The sequence below is a fragment of the Castor canadensis genome, chromosome X, assembly GCF_047511655.1.
Source record: "Castor canadensis chromosome X, mCasCan1.hap1v2, whole genome shotgun sequence".
NCBI classification, from domain to species: Eukaryota; Metazoa; Chordata; class Mammalia; order Rodentia; family Castoridae; genus Castor; species Castor canadensis.
The window spans coordinates 44260878-44277451 of record NC_133405.1 but is presented as its reverse complement, the minus strand read 5'-3'; the positions used below and the strand labels follow the sequence as shown (position 1 = coordinate 44277451).

General features: G+C 45.4%; 1 long non-coding RNA gene across 1 annotated transcript in view; it reads right to left on the bottom strand.

Moving 5' to 3' along the window:
* Window positions 1-16574, bottom strand: part of LOC141419709 (uncharacterized) — a 53708-nt gene that overhangs the window by 27243 nt on the left and 9891 nt on the right. The window contains exon 2 of the long non-coding RNA XR_012444329.1: window positions 13412-13540. This is a non-coding gene — a long non-coding RNA (uncharacterized lncRNA). The remainder of the gene's footprint in view (window positions 1-13411; window positions 13541-16574) is intronic.

Sequence of the window (16574 nt, the reverse complement as noted above, 5' to 3'; positions counted from 1 at the left end):
TTGTATGTCATACACAGGAAAACAAGGCTGCGAGGACAGACAGGGAACGGTGCTTGCTTCTGGCCTACAGGATGGGGGAGGGAGATTTTCACCCCAGTAACGATTCGAGTTGTTCCAAACGAGCACGTGTTAGTTTTATAATAAACAAAAGATGTAAAGAGGAAGAAAATCTCCATTTATAACTGCGAGGACAGTTAATCCCCCCAGGCCTCACATACCCCTGTCCTTGGCCACAGCCCAAGCCTTAAGCCTTCCTGCTCTTCATATGTCCTCTCCTATACCATCCCCTACTACTCTGTGAGCCCATCTCCACGACCCCCGACTCCCGACTCATCTGCCCGCTACTGCCCTCTCCCACTCCTCTCGGGGCCATCTGGAAGCCCCTCCCCACAATAAACAGTTCCCTTTACGTTCTGGATAAACTTGTCACAGAACACTCCTGTCTGTCTACCTCCAGGCCTGGAAGAGCTGAAACCTGAGTCGCCACAGAGGAGTTCACGGCTTTGCCGACAGCGCCCTCTCGTGGACACTGTCCGCACTCCCACGCCACCGGCACCCTAGGGCTGGGAGGTGGGGTCTGGGCTCCAGCTTCCCCTGTCTGCTTCCAGACCGTTAGTTCTCCATCATCGGCCAGGAACTCCTCCTTCTCATGCCATCTGGCTACAGCACTCTCTTCTCTCCTCTCCTCGTCGACTCTTCTTTCTGGTCAACCCCCCCACTCCCACATTCAACGAGGAGTTGAACATCTGGCTCACTGTCTTCTTCTCCACCCCAAGTCCTGCCATCATTCTGGGTGAGTTCGACATCCATCATCCATGTGCAGGACACACCCCCATCCTAGCTGTACCATGCTTCCACCATCAGTCAGAACCCGGCACTGTCCGCATCCTGCAGGCTGACCTCATAGCTCCCCTTCTACCTCAGGAGGATCTCAAAGCTTTGAAGCCCCCTCCCTCTATTCTCCCCCTCCATCCACCCCTTCCACCTTACCCTCTCCCCCCTCCATCTCAAAAACGATGATGATGATAAGAATAACAATGAATATGCATGTGTGAGGCACATATGAAGCATCTTACAGTATCATTTCAGTAATCTCATGTCTTCCTCACAATAACTTCATGAGGCAGGACAATGTCTTTTTTTTTTTTAATGAGCTAACTCAGAGAGGTTGAGTGACTTACCCAAAGTCCCACAGCTAGAATGAGGAAGAGATGAGATTTGAAGCTCAAGCTGTTTGCTTAACTCAAAGAACGTAGACTTCTGGATCTTGCCTATTTCCCCAACTCCCTTGCCACATCCACCAGGCAAAATCCCAAGTCTGGATAAATTTAACTGACAATCTCTGTGCTTACACCCAGATGGAGGAAGACTGCTGGAGAAAATCCCATCACTTTGTTGATTAGTCCCACTGGAAAGTCATAGTTTCCAACCTCAGCGGGGCCCTCGACTCAGCTAAACTTCAGATCCTAAGTAACAGTTCTGACAACAGCACTTTCAAACTTTCTTCACTGTCCTCTGGAGTCAGACTGCCTGGGTTAGAGTCCTGCCTCGGCCACTTCCATGCTCCACACCGGGCCAGCCTTTAAGGAAGGGTGAGGTGGAGGAGGAGGGCCGAGGGGAAGAGGAAGTGTCTTCTAGCTACCTAAACTGTGGGCCAAGCGATTTGCATGCAGAATCTCATTTAATCCTCCCAGCTGCTCTGCAAGGGAGATGCTACTGTGATTCTTGCTGTACAGAGGAAGAGGCTGAGGCACGGAGAGGTTAAGTCACTTGCTAAGGTGACCCAGTTTGTAAGTGGAGAGGCCATCTCACTATTTTAGACCCTCCTTCTCTTGATGGATTACTATGACAGACTGCTTAAGTGTCTCCCCGTTAACCATCTCATGTCCTCCAATCTACTTTCTACTCTGTGGCACGGGCCTCTTCCTAAACTATCCATCTGACTGTGCTGTGACCTTGCTTAAAGTCCTTCCAAACCTTGCATCTTAATGATCTGGTGTCCACCTTCTTTTGCACCGCTTTCACTGTCACCTGCCTGTGACCCAGCTGCACACAACTATCTCTGACTACCTGATGACACCTGGCTTTTCTCTGACTGACCCCGTGCCCTTATATATGTCCTGCCTTGTCTCTTCATCCTTCCTTTCCCATCCACCTTAAAGCTCTTCTGTGTTTGTACATGGCGTTTAAGCACTGATTGCACGGTGCTGTCGTTTCCTACTGACTTGTCTTGTTTCCCCCACTAAACTGGGAGCTGCTTGAGGGCGGGCATTGTGCTTTTGTCATGTCAGTACTCCCCAGGGCGCAGCATAAGAACCTGGTTAAATCCCCCGTTTGTTGAATGACTGACCGACTGACTGAATGGAATGAATGAGGGAGAAAAAAGCCCTCACTTGGAAAGTTTAGTGACATGAGCTGTATGGTATCTGGTTGTTGGCCGAAGCTGCTGCAGTTTTTCCCAATGACTACAGTGCTGTAAAAATATGTCTGCACGTGGATAAAGACTGGAAGAGAACTTTCCACACAAAATTAAGAGTTGTGTTAGAGTGGTGAGTTGATGGATTTTTTTTCTCCCCCTGTTTTCAGAATGTTCTTTAGGACTGTTTTCCGAGTGCTTTGGCAAAGTTAGCAGACATCGTAGTAGTGGGATCTGGGCTTGTCATGGAGGAGCTGGGCAGTCAATATGTATTGATACCCAGTGTAGCCTCCTGGGTTCTGGGTGCTGCGGGGATGCAAGTGGGTAGAGACGACTCACTCTGACTGAGGTTCACACGACCAGGAGTCTTGCCAATTCTGTTGGATTTGCTGGAATCAAATGAGAACTTTCAAGAATTTTCCAAGCTCCTGGGTTGAGGGTTTTTTTTCCTCCAAAAGCTGGGCAGCAAACAAAGATGGCTTTTGTTTGCAGTAAAACACTCATTCCTTCGACTCTGTCCTGCAAAGTCACTTCTGCTGCTGTAGGGGGTCAGGTTGGCTGAGCAGGGAAACTGACTGCCTGTGCTGGATTGATTCAGAAAGGACCAAAATGTTCCCTTTTTCTGGCTCTGCAATATAAGATGTTTAGGAATCTCACTGGCAAAACGATGAAATTGTTCCTTTACTGCGGCAGAACTTCCAAAACTACATATTGTGTGTTAACCCAGAAGAAACTAAAAATGGGGAGCGGTGCTGTCCAAGAGTCAGATGCTGCATACTCTGTTCTTCTTGTGTACTTCCTCACTATGCCATGCCGGGCACTGTGTTCAGGACTTTGGAGCTCTCTCAATTAAAACTCGCAAAAGACTGTAGAGAAGGGACTGCTATTATCCCCATTTTAGAGATGGTGAAACTGAGGTTCAGAGAAGTTCCCTCTGAAATCATGATTCAAAGCCAAGCTCAGCTGGCTCTACTGGCAAGCTCTAACCACTGGAAAACCCTGTCTCTAGGCTAGTCTGGCTACACAGAAACAGAGGTATGCATTTCTTTTTTATTTAACGAACACTGTGGTGTTTCCCGTGTGCCAGGCGTATGACAAGTGCCTTATAAACATTAGCTCATTTAATCTTTACAGACAATCCTATACTATCTAACATCCCGAGACAGATGAGGTCTTGGAGGCATAGGCAGGTGAAGTTACTTGCCAGGGATCAGGCAGACTAGCATGGGGACAGAGCCACTTACAAACCAGGCAGCCATGTTCTCCTGTCTGGCTCTTAACCTTGACCTTGCTCTGGATAGCACAAGGTCCCCTGTCTATGTAGCCGAGGCTCAGAAACGCTAAATACATAACCTCTTTTTTGTAGTCTTAAAGCACATTTTTACTTTTTGGAGTATTTCCCCCTGCAAAGCCTCTGTGTTCTTCTCCCAGGGGTCTTGAGGGGTGTGGGTGGGGGTGGGGGAGGTAAATACATACTTTGGTCCCTCTATAGCAAGATTAGCCTAAAGACAGGGTTTCTGAATAGCTCAGGCTTACCTGTGGAGCCAGCTGAACTTGACTTTGAATCCTGGTCTCGTGATTTTTGAGCTGAGCCTCTCTGGACCGCAGCACCGCATCTCTGCTAAGGAAGAAGGCTGCTTTCCCTGGTACCTTCATTAACTGTGCTTCTGATTTTCACTGTTGTGGAGAAAAGCGGGCTTGTTCTGCAGCTAGACGCTGGGTAGCTGAAGGGCTTTTGGTGTGTCACCCCTTTTCATTCACTAGAGATGTCAGAATAGTCCCCTTCAAAAGCAATTTGCTTCAGGTCACCAGGAGCAGACAGTGTGTTCTACCCTACCCCACTTGTCCCACCTCTCCTTTCCCACCTCCTCTCCAAAGCCGGGCCTAGACAATGGCGGCCACTCAGCCTGAAGGGGGGAGAGTGGAGGCCAGCTTGAAAGCTTCATTTGACAGGGGAGGAGGCACATCTGGTTTGGGTTTTCCATTCAATTCAACAATGATTTATTGTAGGCCTGCCAGCTGCAGAAGTTCTGGGCTAGGCTAGTCGGCGAGAGATGCGAAGATAAGTAAAATGTTGTCTGTGCCGTTAAAGGAGCTTCCTAGGTTGTGGGGTGTACAGACTGTGTGGAGTGCTTTGACTTGCCTCCACTATGTCTTTGAATCTTTGCAGTATGTTCTGTGATGGGAGTGAGGAAACTATTAGTCCTTCATTTTACATTGGAAGAAAGTGGGCCTTAGAGAGGAAGTGACTGGCTCAGGTCACATAGTTGGGAGATGACAGAACCCAGGTCTGGAACCTACATGTGTCTGGTTCCCAAGTTCACATTCTTAACTGTTCCATTCCTGTGCTTCTGAGAAACTATGAAGATACCGGTAACAAATGAGGCTTCCTGAGCTCTGGAGGCCCTGTTTTTGCTGAGTGGGCTGGAGATACTAGTTCGTGGGCAACTTCCAACAGTCCATGGACACTGCTGTTGGTAACCCCTTTTGCAGAAGAGAAGACTGAGGTTGCCTTGGGAAGGGATAGAGCTGGGAGTTGGAAGTAGGTCATTCCAACCCATCAGTCTGTACCATAAAAGAGGTATATCCAGGGGGCCACAACAATGAATTGTCTCTGGGAAAGCTTCCTGAGAGAGATAGCACTTGGATTTAGCTTTGAAAGGTCAGCCCAAGTGGGTAGCCACGTGTAATCCTAGCTACTCTGGAGACAGAGATCAGGAGGATCATGGTTCAAAGCCAGCCCAGGGAAATAGTTTGAGAGACCCTATCTTGAGAAAACCCATCACAAAAAAAAAAGGGCTGATGGAGTGGCTTAAGGATTGGTCCCGAGTCTGAACCCCTGTACCATTAAAAAAAAAAAAACAGAAAGAAAGGTGAACTGGGATTTGGACAGGTAGAGTTGGGAGCCAGGGGCTTCCAGTCAGAAGAGATATTCCCAGCAAAGAGCTGAAGGAGATAGCTCCTGGGACACTGTGATTGAGATGATGCAGAGTCACCAGCTCGTGGGCAGTGTGTCCTGTGTACATTCTCATCAGCCTGTGCTTGTTCTCCAATTAAGAGCATTGTACCTAAAAGACGTTTCAACGATACTGTTATGCATCCCATGAGCAAACGTACACAAGGCTCTCTCTGTATACACACTTCATTTCCTCAAGTGTGCACTGAGGTTCCCCGTGTGGTTGGGGAGACAAGATATACACACTGTAAATGGCAGCAGCCAGCCCCAGGCAGTTTGCAATCTGGGCCGACTGTCAGATTTCGAGGAGGAGGCTGCACAAAGGGGTGGGTTGGGGCTCTGAGGCTTGGATGCAGAGGAAGCCAGGCAAGCTGAAGACCTGGTGGGGCTACCAGTGTGGCTAGCCTGAAGGGCTCTGGAGAGGTCCCTCTTCCCTGAACCATGGCTGTCCCCATCCATGTCTTGACTTCAAGGACTTTGTTCTAGAAGGTGGGACTGTATGAGATAACAGACAGCCAGGGCCGGGTACCTGATATTTCTGATCCTCCAATTTTCTACACTTAGCCTCAATTCCTGGCAGCTCCCCCAGCTGCTGAATTATATGTGTATGTGTGAGTGGTATTTTAAATTAAGCAGTGAGTGCTTTCAGCTCATCATAAACATGGTAAAAAGCTTCAGCCACGGCCTGAGCCCACCCCCGCCTCTTCCACACAGGCAGCAGCTGGGGCCACTCGACCCCACACTCCAATGTGCGTTGCTTATGACTCACCAACAAAAAAAAGACTGTATGTTTCAGTCTCCCTGGGTTGCTGATTCCTAGTTGTGGTGGGAAATCTCAGTCTGAATTTGGAAGGCAAAGGGCTTCAGCCCCGCCCTACTGAATGAGCATTCTACATCATATGGAGAACCTACTATGTGCAAGGCATTGTGGGTAAGTCCATTAATCTTTCTGGGCTTTCTCAGCTTCATTATGCATGCAATAATCCTTTCTGCTCTTCTTCCCTTCCAGAGATCTATGTCTCAGTTACACTGATCTTTTAATTTGGGAACATTCCCAAAATGTTTTCCTGCCCCAGGGCCTTTGCGCATGCTGCTTCTTCTGCCTGGACTGCCTTTGCTCTTGCTTTTGGCATAAGAAGCTTCTTCACTTTTCAGTCTCAGCTTTGGTGTTACCTCCTAAAATGAGCCTCCTTTGTCCATGTTCAGTTAGTTCCTCCTGCCCCTCTGTAATGTTCCTTTTATAGACAATGCTTCCTTAATTAAGTACGTACTTCTTCGGGTAATTGTGTCTATTGATATTTTCTATTTATGGTATGTCCCACCCACTGGAATGTAAACTCCAAGAGGACAGGGACCTGTCTGTATTGCTTAGCAATGGGTCCTTCACATCTAGCGAGGTGCTTGGCACATGGTAGGCCGACATGAGCAAAACCATCTGGGAAATATTTTCTCCCTGAGAGTCTTGCCAGACATATGGTTGTTGAGGGAAAAATCATGGCAGACCTGTGTCATTCCATATGAAAAAAAAATCTGGGCTGAAAGGGAGGAGTTTGTTGAAAACAGTTCTGTTTTAGAAACCAGTCCTTGGAGTGTCATCACCAGACACAGTCTTATGAAATTAAACAAAAGGAATAAAAAGCATAAAAAGCTAAGTTTTTATTGGGTGCTTAATGAGTGCCAGGAACTGTTCTAAGTGTTCAACACAGATTATCTCATTTAATCCTCATAATAACCCAGTGACGTTCATTCTATTATTAGCCCCATTTAACAGATGAGGGAATTGAGGCTCTGAGATGGGAAGCAAAGTGCCCAAGGCCACATAACTAGGGAGAGGCAGAACCAAAAGTTGAACCCAAGGCAGTCAGAGTCCAAGTCCATGAAGTAAATCATCTGCCACGCACAGCCCCCATGCCACTCCTGGGTTTACTTCTCCCACAGCGAAGGATTTTCCTTCTCCTGTTTCCTGTGTCCAGAATACGTGCTGGTCAATATTTCTGAACAGCTCAATGAGTAAGGGAGTGAGTGAATCCATATTCTTTATTTTCTTCAGGCTTATGGGCTCGTGTTTATTTCCCCAGCGGAGGGCAGTGCTGGGGCCAAGCGTGTCCTGGTGGAAGAGGTCTCTCTCACCACTAGGTACAAGGAGGACTAGCTTTGACTGGGAAAACCAAAGCAGTGTTCTAAAAGCAAGGCGCTTGATCCAAAAGGTTTCATTTTGTTGTCAATCTAAAAAGTAGCTGGACCTGTTTAGGACTTAAACAAACTTTCAGTGTTCAAATCCTATCTCAAATCCTTGGCAGAACGAGGCAGGGTGTGGACGAAGCAGAGAAGGGGGAGTTATAAATAAACAAATACCCACAAACCGTCTGGTTTTTTTAAACAGAATTTGCTTCAATCAGTGTTGCGCCACATTTTCCCAACTGGCCTCCGTCATGAGAACAAGTGGGAACTTTCATACTGAATGGCTTTATTCCCCCCCCCCCCCGCACCCCGTCCTCTACCAGAAGATTGGCAGGAGTTTTGGCTTGGGAGGCAGGTTTCCAATCCCTAGCACCCAGTTTGCTGCCCTACTGTGCCCCATCCATCACACACAGGGCCCTGCACAACACACCCAGTCATCATATCTGCTGCTTCAGCCTTAGAAAATAATTGGGTCATTGTTTTATTACACCAGGGAGAGAGCTGCAAGCCTGTTAGGATTATGTCATTGATATTTGCGTGAAAAGGCAATCATGATATGCTGGTCATTTAACACAGCTGGGAATGCAACTGTGTTATTGTTTGAGGTTCTCAGCCAGTCTTTCTGACTTCGCTTCACAGCCTGGCCAGTGTAAATGGATCTCTCTGATGTATGTCACCTTTGAAACGCTTTCTAGCCCTTCAAAGGACAAAACAGTATCTAGCTCTTTACATGCACTTGGACTTTTCTGCTTGTACGCGCAGCTTTCTCAAGGTGAGAGAAGCTTACTTTTCGTGTGTGTGGTGGCTGTACACTCTAGTGTAACACAGTGTTATGTGTGCCCTCATTGTTGATTGGAGCCAAGGATCATGGGGGAAGACCCTGTAGGACAAGTCCTGTGTCAGAGTTCTGTGGCAACCTCTATTGTATGCTAGTTTCAGTAGGACCCGAGCTTCCATTGCAGTGGTGAGTGTGCTTAAGCAGGGCTCTTTGCCACTGAAATTCAAGAATATTTGCATTTATCAACAGGTATTCGTGATGGCAGAACATCTTCGTTCCAAGAAGGGAAATGATTAGCATTGATTACAGAAGTATAAACAGAGCTCAGGTTCATGTGCCAATTTTTCTATTGCAACTCATTGATCTTCTTCTTCCAGTGATATGCTAGCTGGAGTTTTATGGTATATGATCACCAAGTCCTCTTCAAAGGAATCTATGGCAGGTATCCATCCATCCCTCTTCTGGTCCCAGTCCTTGCCAAACTAGCTTTGTGCCCTTGCTTGCCAGCTTGAGGTGTGACGGCCAGAGCTGGCCCAATATTGGAATTGGCCAAAGGGATGGAGTGGCTTACATGCAAATCTGCAAATACCAATTGCAGTGCCTATAAAGAACTCGGGTTCCTGAATTTTTCTTGGCAACTGACTTCAACCTCTGCCTTCTGAATACTTTGGTATTTATGTTGTTTCCAGTTCCTAGTTTGGATCTGCCTTTTCCTTCTGGCTGCAGTTTCTCTTTCTGTAAAATGGGGCTCTTGCTAGGATCAAATAAGAAAACATACCCAGTGCCTGGCACAGAGTAAGTGCTCAATAAGTGGTAGCTGTCATCTTCTTTTCCCCATCCAGGTTTCTTCTGGCTCTATTCTCTGCACCTCCACTATTGGCCTGGACCAGGGCCTGTTCACTTCCCTGATTGGCAAGCCAGGTCACCTGTCCCTTACACCGGCTGGGCTCCCTTTTCTGGCAGCTTTCTGTTGTCGTTACCTGTCGCCATGTGGCACTCACTGAAACCACAGGCAAATCTCTGCCAGCTGCTGGCATTAACCTATTGAATTCTGGCAGAGAAGAATAAGTTTGCAGACAGGAATTTGCATGTCTGGGCCAGATACAAGACCAGGAGGCAAAATCATATTTACCTACCCACCCCAATTGTGAGCCAATCACCCCAATTCTGGTTAAAACCAGATGTTTCACACCCATGACTACGGTGCCACATATCAAACAATTGCTTATAAGGAACATAGAACAGTTTTCACACCAGAAATATAACCTGCAGGTCAATTCTCCAATTTCCTAAAAATAGCTATTACACCTGGGTATTTTTCTCTTGAAAATGACAACCGGTTTGGATGTCTTATAGGGGACTTTAATTTGGAAGCCCTGGGAACACATATGTGTTCTTTCCAAGGGAGTCTCTGACTGCTTTAATTTGCAGGGAAACATTTATTAGGGGAAGATCTGGGGGAAGATAAGAGACCTTCCTCAAACTCACCTGCTCTTTGAAAATGCTATTCAATGGTCTTGGCGAACAGCCAGTCCAAACACTTAAAAAGAGACAGGGAATGCTGAAATCCCAAATGCTATACTCAGTGCATGTCCAAACAAGAACAGTGTGTGTGGGGGGACAACAGAAAAAGGAGAAAAGACAGTTTTTGCAGCCTAGACTGTCAGCTGATCCTACCTCAGCATATTCTGTTTCCCACACACTCAAAGAGGAGAGTAGAGATGCATTGACATTGTGACAGTGGACTTCTATGCCAGGGTCAATTGCTCAGCCTCAGAGGTTCTCTGGGCTGGGAGGCCACACCTAGGCCAAGAACACAGGGTTAGTCCTTTGAGGTCATGGTCATGATCAGTGGTCAGCCACTTTGACTCAGGTTTTCTGTTGCAGGTTTGTTGCTGATAGGTGCATTTGTTTCTACCCATTTTGGAGGAGGGTAGGGAAGGAGCTGACATGGTCAATTATTCAATACATGCCAGGCTCTGGGTTTGTCTTTTCCAACACTCAGTCACATTTTTTTGGGGGGGGGACTCTCTCAGGTCCAGCAACTGTGTGGCTCTGATGTGAAATTGGGGTTACTTCCTGTGCATTCACTAGGAATGACTTGTTCTGATAATGCTAATTTTCTATTGTCTTCCACATTAGGTAGTATTAAGAGACAGGAGGTTAGTTAAGTGCTGAACTAGTTCTTTTTCTGGTGGTTGTTGTTTTTGAGACAGGCTCTAGCTATAAAGCCCAGGCTAGCCTTGAACATGTGATCGTCCTGCCTCCCAAGTGGTGGGATTACCGGCAGGTACCACCGCATCTATCTCTGAACCAGCTCCTATTGGGAATTTTCTCTTCCTTCTTCAGATCTCATGCAGATGCTAAAGGGTGTCTGGAGTTTCTTTCATGCCATTTTACTGAAAATACACATGCATTAACTCATCAAATAGCTTGTTTTGAGTCATTATGGGTGAGGTGCTATGCTACAGTGTATTTTCTGCACCATAGCTTATTTCATCCTCACCACAAAGCTGTGAAGTAGGTGCTGTCATTATCTTAATTTCACAATGAGGAGACTGAGGCTCAGGGAGCATAATACAAAAATCACGCAGTTAATAACTGGGGAGCTAAGATCCAAACCCGGGTTTATCTGCCTCAATTACACTGGAATACATTTTAGGTCCTTCACAGTCTTTGAGAACAAAATTCATCTGTAGGGGAATTTTCCCACTTTGCTGCCGCTAATCCTCCTCTTCCTCCTCCTCTTCTTTATCCTCCTCCTCCTCCTCCTCCTTCCCCTCCTTCTGCCCTCTTCCTCCTCTTACTGTTTATCTAATACTGCATTTTTCCAGCATTGGTTGGTGCTTTATAAATACAGCTACCAATCATAGAGTTCAAACCCAGCCCTGCATGAGTCCAGTGCTCATATTCTATTTTCTGTGCTGCTTGTAACATGATGAAAAAGATGTGGGACATACACACTCGGTAGGTTATCAATATTAGCTCAATATTCACCAAATATTAATTAAATACATATTAGATGAGCAAGCTATAGCTCCTGCCCTTGTGTTGCTCATAAAACCTTGCAGGTAGACAGGTATGGGGAGCATGAATTTCAATTTATTAAAATTTCCTGGTGTAAACAAAAAGCATGACCTTTGTAATTACTATATCAGGATACGTGTAAATAGGAGACTATAAAAGGCTTGAAAGAGGCAAACCTAGCTTAGTAGTGAAAACAAGGAGCAAAAAGCCTTTGCCACTAAGGAGCTTCTAGGGTATACTCTGTGCTTCTGTCTCCCCATCTGCAACATCAGAACAATAGTCACCATTTAGTGAGCACTTTACTGTGCACCAGGCACTGTGCTAAAGTGATTTCCACTTAGTCCCGACAACCATTATTCTTACTTTTCCTTTTCTATAGCTGAGGCTCAGAGACATTGGGTAATATGTCCAGGATCATGCAGCTCTTCAGTGGCCAGATGTTTCTAGCTCCAAAATCCTCTCACAGCCACTAAGTAGTATCACATCCCTTGCCTCCTCACTGAATGCCCAAGTCAAGAATCCTCCATTATGTTGCCTTAAAATTATTAAAATTAAAATTAAAATCAAGGACCATCTTGTTCATGTGAGCCAAGAGGATAAATATTAGAAATAACAATTCATAGGTAGAAATGATGCCAGGAAGAGCTATGTAGAAAGAAGTATAGAAAGGCACCCAAAGGGGACGTCAATGATGGGGGTGCATTGAAGGTTGCACATTAATAGTTAAGTGTATCTTCTCCACCTCTTACTTTCTTCCTCCACCTTCCTGATCCGCAATCTCTCAGTGTCTCTAGAGAGCATAGCACATCTAGAGACAGCGTCTCTAGAGAGCACAACACACCTAGAGCAGCCCAAGCTGCCACAGGAAGGCAGCAGGCCAGGAATGTCAGGCCTAGGGCAGTGGGGCGCTGAGTTGGGAACCATAAATAACCACGTTAATGAAAACCAGCTTTGGCCAAAAGCCTTGTCATTTCTTAAGAGATTCTGTGCCTCTCATAATGACCTAGTTACTTGAGAAAGGCCTAGCCTTGCATAAACAACAATAAAAATAACAGTTGCCCTTTCGTGAGCGCTTATTGTGGGCCAGGGCCTGTGCTAACCACTTACTAGCTCATTTGATCCTCACACAGCCATAGAAGAGCAAGTACTAGTATTCGCCCCAGTTTATAGGAAGAATCTGGCTTTGAGAAGCTAAGTCATTTTCCTGAGTTCATTCTGCTGGTTGGAGTTGGAATTTGAAGCCTAAAGCATCCTTTTCCAGGCCCAGACTTCTTAACGTCTATATTTAATCAGAGTCTGTTGAAGGAATAAACAGATGAATGAATGGACAGATGTATTAACTCAGTTCACCTTGCTTTAACAAACATTTGTTTAGTGCTTGGTATGTGTCAGTCCCTTTGCTGGGCATTGAGGGTTCTAATATTTAACACACACACATGCACACACACACTCCACATGGCCTCTGCCCTCAAGGAGCTCACAAAAGCACTCTCTACTGTGGCATGACTTCTGCTGGGGAGAAGTAATTTGAGCTCCTTGAACAGCAGTTTTTAATGATGTTATTAAATTTAACCCAAAGCAGGGGTTGTACACCAGTGAGCTTAATCATTGATTCAGCCAGAGAATACTTACTACCAGAAATGGGGCTGCAACTCCTATCACATTAGCTAACTCTTCTTCCATCTATCATGTCTCTACCCTGTCGAACCCTCCCACAGTACAAAAGTTATCTGTACCCTAATGGACAATTCTCCCATCCATCATTCCTGCTGGTCTTGCTGATTGCTAGCAGTCTACTTGCCCAAAGAGGAGACTTACAAATAATCACGACTGATGATGCACTGGAAATTGCTCATCTTTATAATTTGAAATCCATGCAGTGAATTCCTTTGCAGGCTGCCCTTCAAGCTGTGTTTATTTTGTTGGTTATAGAAGAGCAAGTTACAAATTCTATAGGCATCTGAAATGTGACCTCTGTGACTATTTTAAAAATTCTGTAGGTAGTGGCCCTATTCATCTTTGTTAAAATGATGAATGAATGAAATAGACATACCTAAGGTAATAGAGGAGCAGCTCTTAAACCTGGGGATTGAATCTGGGTGATCTCCATTTTCCTTTCTCTCTCCATGCATTTTGAAGAGAGTCCCAAGTTGATCAGGATTGCGGTGAAAAACTCATGGTGCTGGAAGAAGAGTGAAAGATGCCTGTTGAATTCCCTGGGACTATTGCCTAGACATTTGAGGGCAGGAATGTTCCACTCCCCCATGCTCCACCTTAGCCCGGTAATACATTTAACTTTTATTTATTATTTTTCATTTAATTTCTATTAGCATAAATTAATCATCCAAAGGGGTTTTATTGTAATTTTTATAACATGCATTATAACGTACTTTGATCAGATTCATCCCATCTATATTACTCTTTCTTCATCCCCCCAACACATTGAGTATTTGATTACAGTAAACAACATGCCCAGCACTGTCAGAGTCACCAGTTGACTAAGGTAACCACCCCCCCAGTGTTTATCTTTCACTCATCTTTATTCCTCACCTCTGCATCAGCTGATCAGTAAGCCCTGCCAAATGTACACCCTAAGCATTCCTTGAATGGGATCCATTTCTCCATCCTTTCTGCCACTTGTTTAGCTCAAGACTGCCTTTCTTCCAGTCAACTCTCTTTTTCATTACTGTATATTAATTGTACAAAGTGAGGGGTTTTGCTGCAATATTTTCATACACATATATAATATACTTTGATCAAATTCACCCCCTATTACTCTTTCTTAACCCCTCCTTCCTCTCCTCTTTGAAACAATTTTAATGGATTTTATTATACTATTTGCATACACACATATAAAATACTCTGATCATATTTAGCACCAAGACTCTGTCTTTCCCCCTCTCTCTCTTCTTCCCTCATAGTTCCCCTTTTATGTTCATGTCCTTCTGTCCCCTTTAGGTCTAGATTCAACATATGAGAGAGAACATGCAATATTTGTCTTTGTGGGTCTGGCTTATTTCCCTTAACAGGATGATCTCCAGTTCCATCCATTCACCTGAAAAGGACTTTATGGCCAAATAATACATTATTGTGTATACATACCACATTTTCTTTATCCATTCCTTGGCTGATGGGTACCTGGGCAGATTCTATAGTTTGGCTATTGTGAATAGTGCTGCTGTAAACATCTTCCCAGTCATCTCTTGCCTTGATTCCTACAATAGCTTCCTCTTCTCTCACTGCCTATTCTCCCTCTGTGAGCAGTCTCCAGAGTGATCTTTCAAACATGCAAATCAGATCACTTCTATTTAACCCTTGTAAAGGGCTTCATAATGCCTGAGACCGAGGTTCTCAAAGAGAAGTCCCAGGAAGAGCCATGCCTGTGTCTCTGACAACTTCTTAGCATAAGTACTCATTATAGCACATACTGCTTCAGAAACTCTGGGATTTCTCCTCCCAGCCAGTGTTTACCAAGCCCTCCAGGTCCCTCAAGCCATGGGTCTCAATCCTGGCTGTGCACTAGAATAAACTGGGGGAGTTTTTAAAATTTCCAATGCCTCTCCCATGGACAAATTTAATCAGAGTCCTTGGGGTGGGATCCAGTCATCAGTATTTTTAAAGTTCCCCAAGTGATTCTAATGTAAAGTCAAGACTGAGAGCTGCCACATGGATGAAGTCCAAATGCCTTAGCTTGGAATTTAAGGTCTATTTCCTTGGCCATATCTCCCTATGCTTCTGCTAGTTCATTCTAAAACTGAATCACAGGGAGTCACTTAGAATTCACTTAGAGCCACACACAGTCTCTTACCTCTGTGCATTGTCACACACCACTCCCAATGCCTTACCTTCTCTTCCCTTCTTCCCTCCCTTCACCTAGCAAACACCTTGTGTACAGCACATAGCACTCAGAAGACATGTCTGGAAGATACTTGCCTGATTCCCCAGTCTGGATTAGATGTCTGTCAAGTGTTCATAACACTTGACACATTGTCTTGTTATTCTCTGGTTAGTTGCCTTCTTTCCCTGCCAGTCTGAGAGCAAGGATTCTCAGCCTACACTATGGTGTCTGATATACACTTATCATTCCATGATTCTGTGCCTCCTCCTCTCTCTTCCTGGAGTGCTCTGCCCAGCCTTGTCCATGGGGGGAGTTTCTGCTTAGTTTTCAAGATGCAGCTCAGCCAGCGCCTCTTCTTGGAAATCTCTGAATCCTGTCTGAGTCAGATACCCTTCCTCTAGGCCCCCTGAACAGCCTATATATAATCCTATCCTAGTCCTTAGCACATGGAGCTATCATATTTTGGTTAGTATCTTCCTCCACTGAACTGTGGGCTCCTAGCACTGTACCTAGCAGGTGCTCAGTAAACATCCACAGAATGAATGACTGAAGTGGTGAAGAGCCCCATCTTCTTCTCCATATCTCAGCCACAATTTCTGTCCAGGTTCCCGCTGCTTTTTTTTAATTTTTTTTTATTGTTTTATTATTCATATGTGCATACAAGGCTTGGGTCATTTCTCCCCCCTGCCCCCACCCCCTCCCTTACCACCCACTCCGCCCCCTCCATCTCCCCCCCACCCCCTCAATACCCGGCAGAAACTATTTTGCCCTTATTTCTAATTTTGTTGTAGAGAGAGTATAAGCAATAATAGGAAGGAACAAGGGTTTTGCTGGTTGAGATAAGGATAGCTATACAGGGCATTGACTCACATTGATTTCCTGTGCGTGGGTGTTACCTTCTAGGTGAATTCTTTTTGATCTCACCTTTTCTCTAGTTCCTGGTCCCCTTCTCCTATTGCAGGCTCCCACTGCTTTATCACAATAGCCTCCTGACTAATTTCCACCTCTCCCATCTCCAACCTCTTTCTCCAACATCTCACTCTTTTAATGGCATGGCTTTCTAAAATCATAGTCACAGTGCTCTTCCACTGCTTAGACGCTCATTTATTCCTCATTATCTGTGGAGCAAGCATTGAAATAGCATTCAAGATCCTCCCTTCTCACCAGTGCCTTGCCTTTGCAACCATATTTCCTCCCATCCACATCATTCGTAGGCCCTGGTGTAAAATGAAATCATGGAGCCCAATGTAAAAAGTTATTAAGAATTTCAAGGTGACAACAGAGCATTAAACTAAACTGGGGCCCTTCTGAGTGCAGGGTCCTGTATGCCAGCACAGGCCAGCCCCTGCAAGTATTCACTGTGGTGGTCAAATGCACT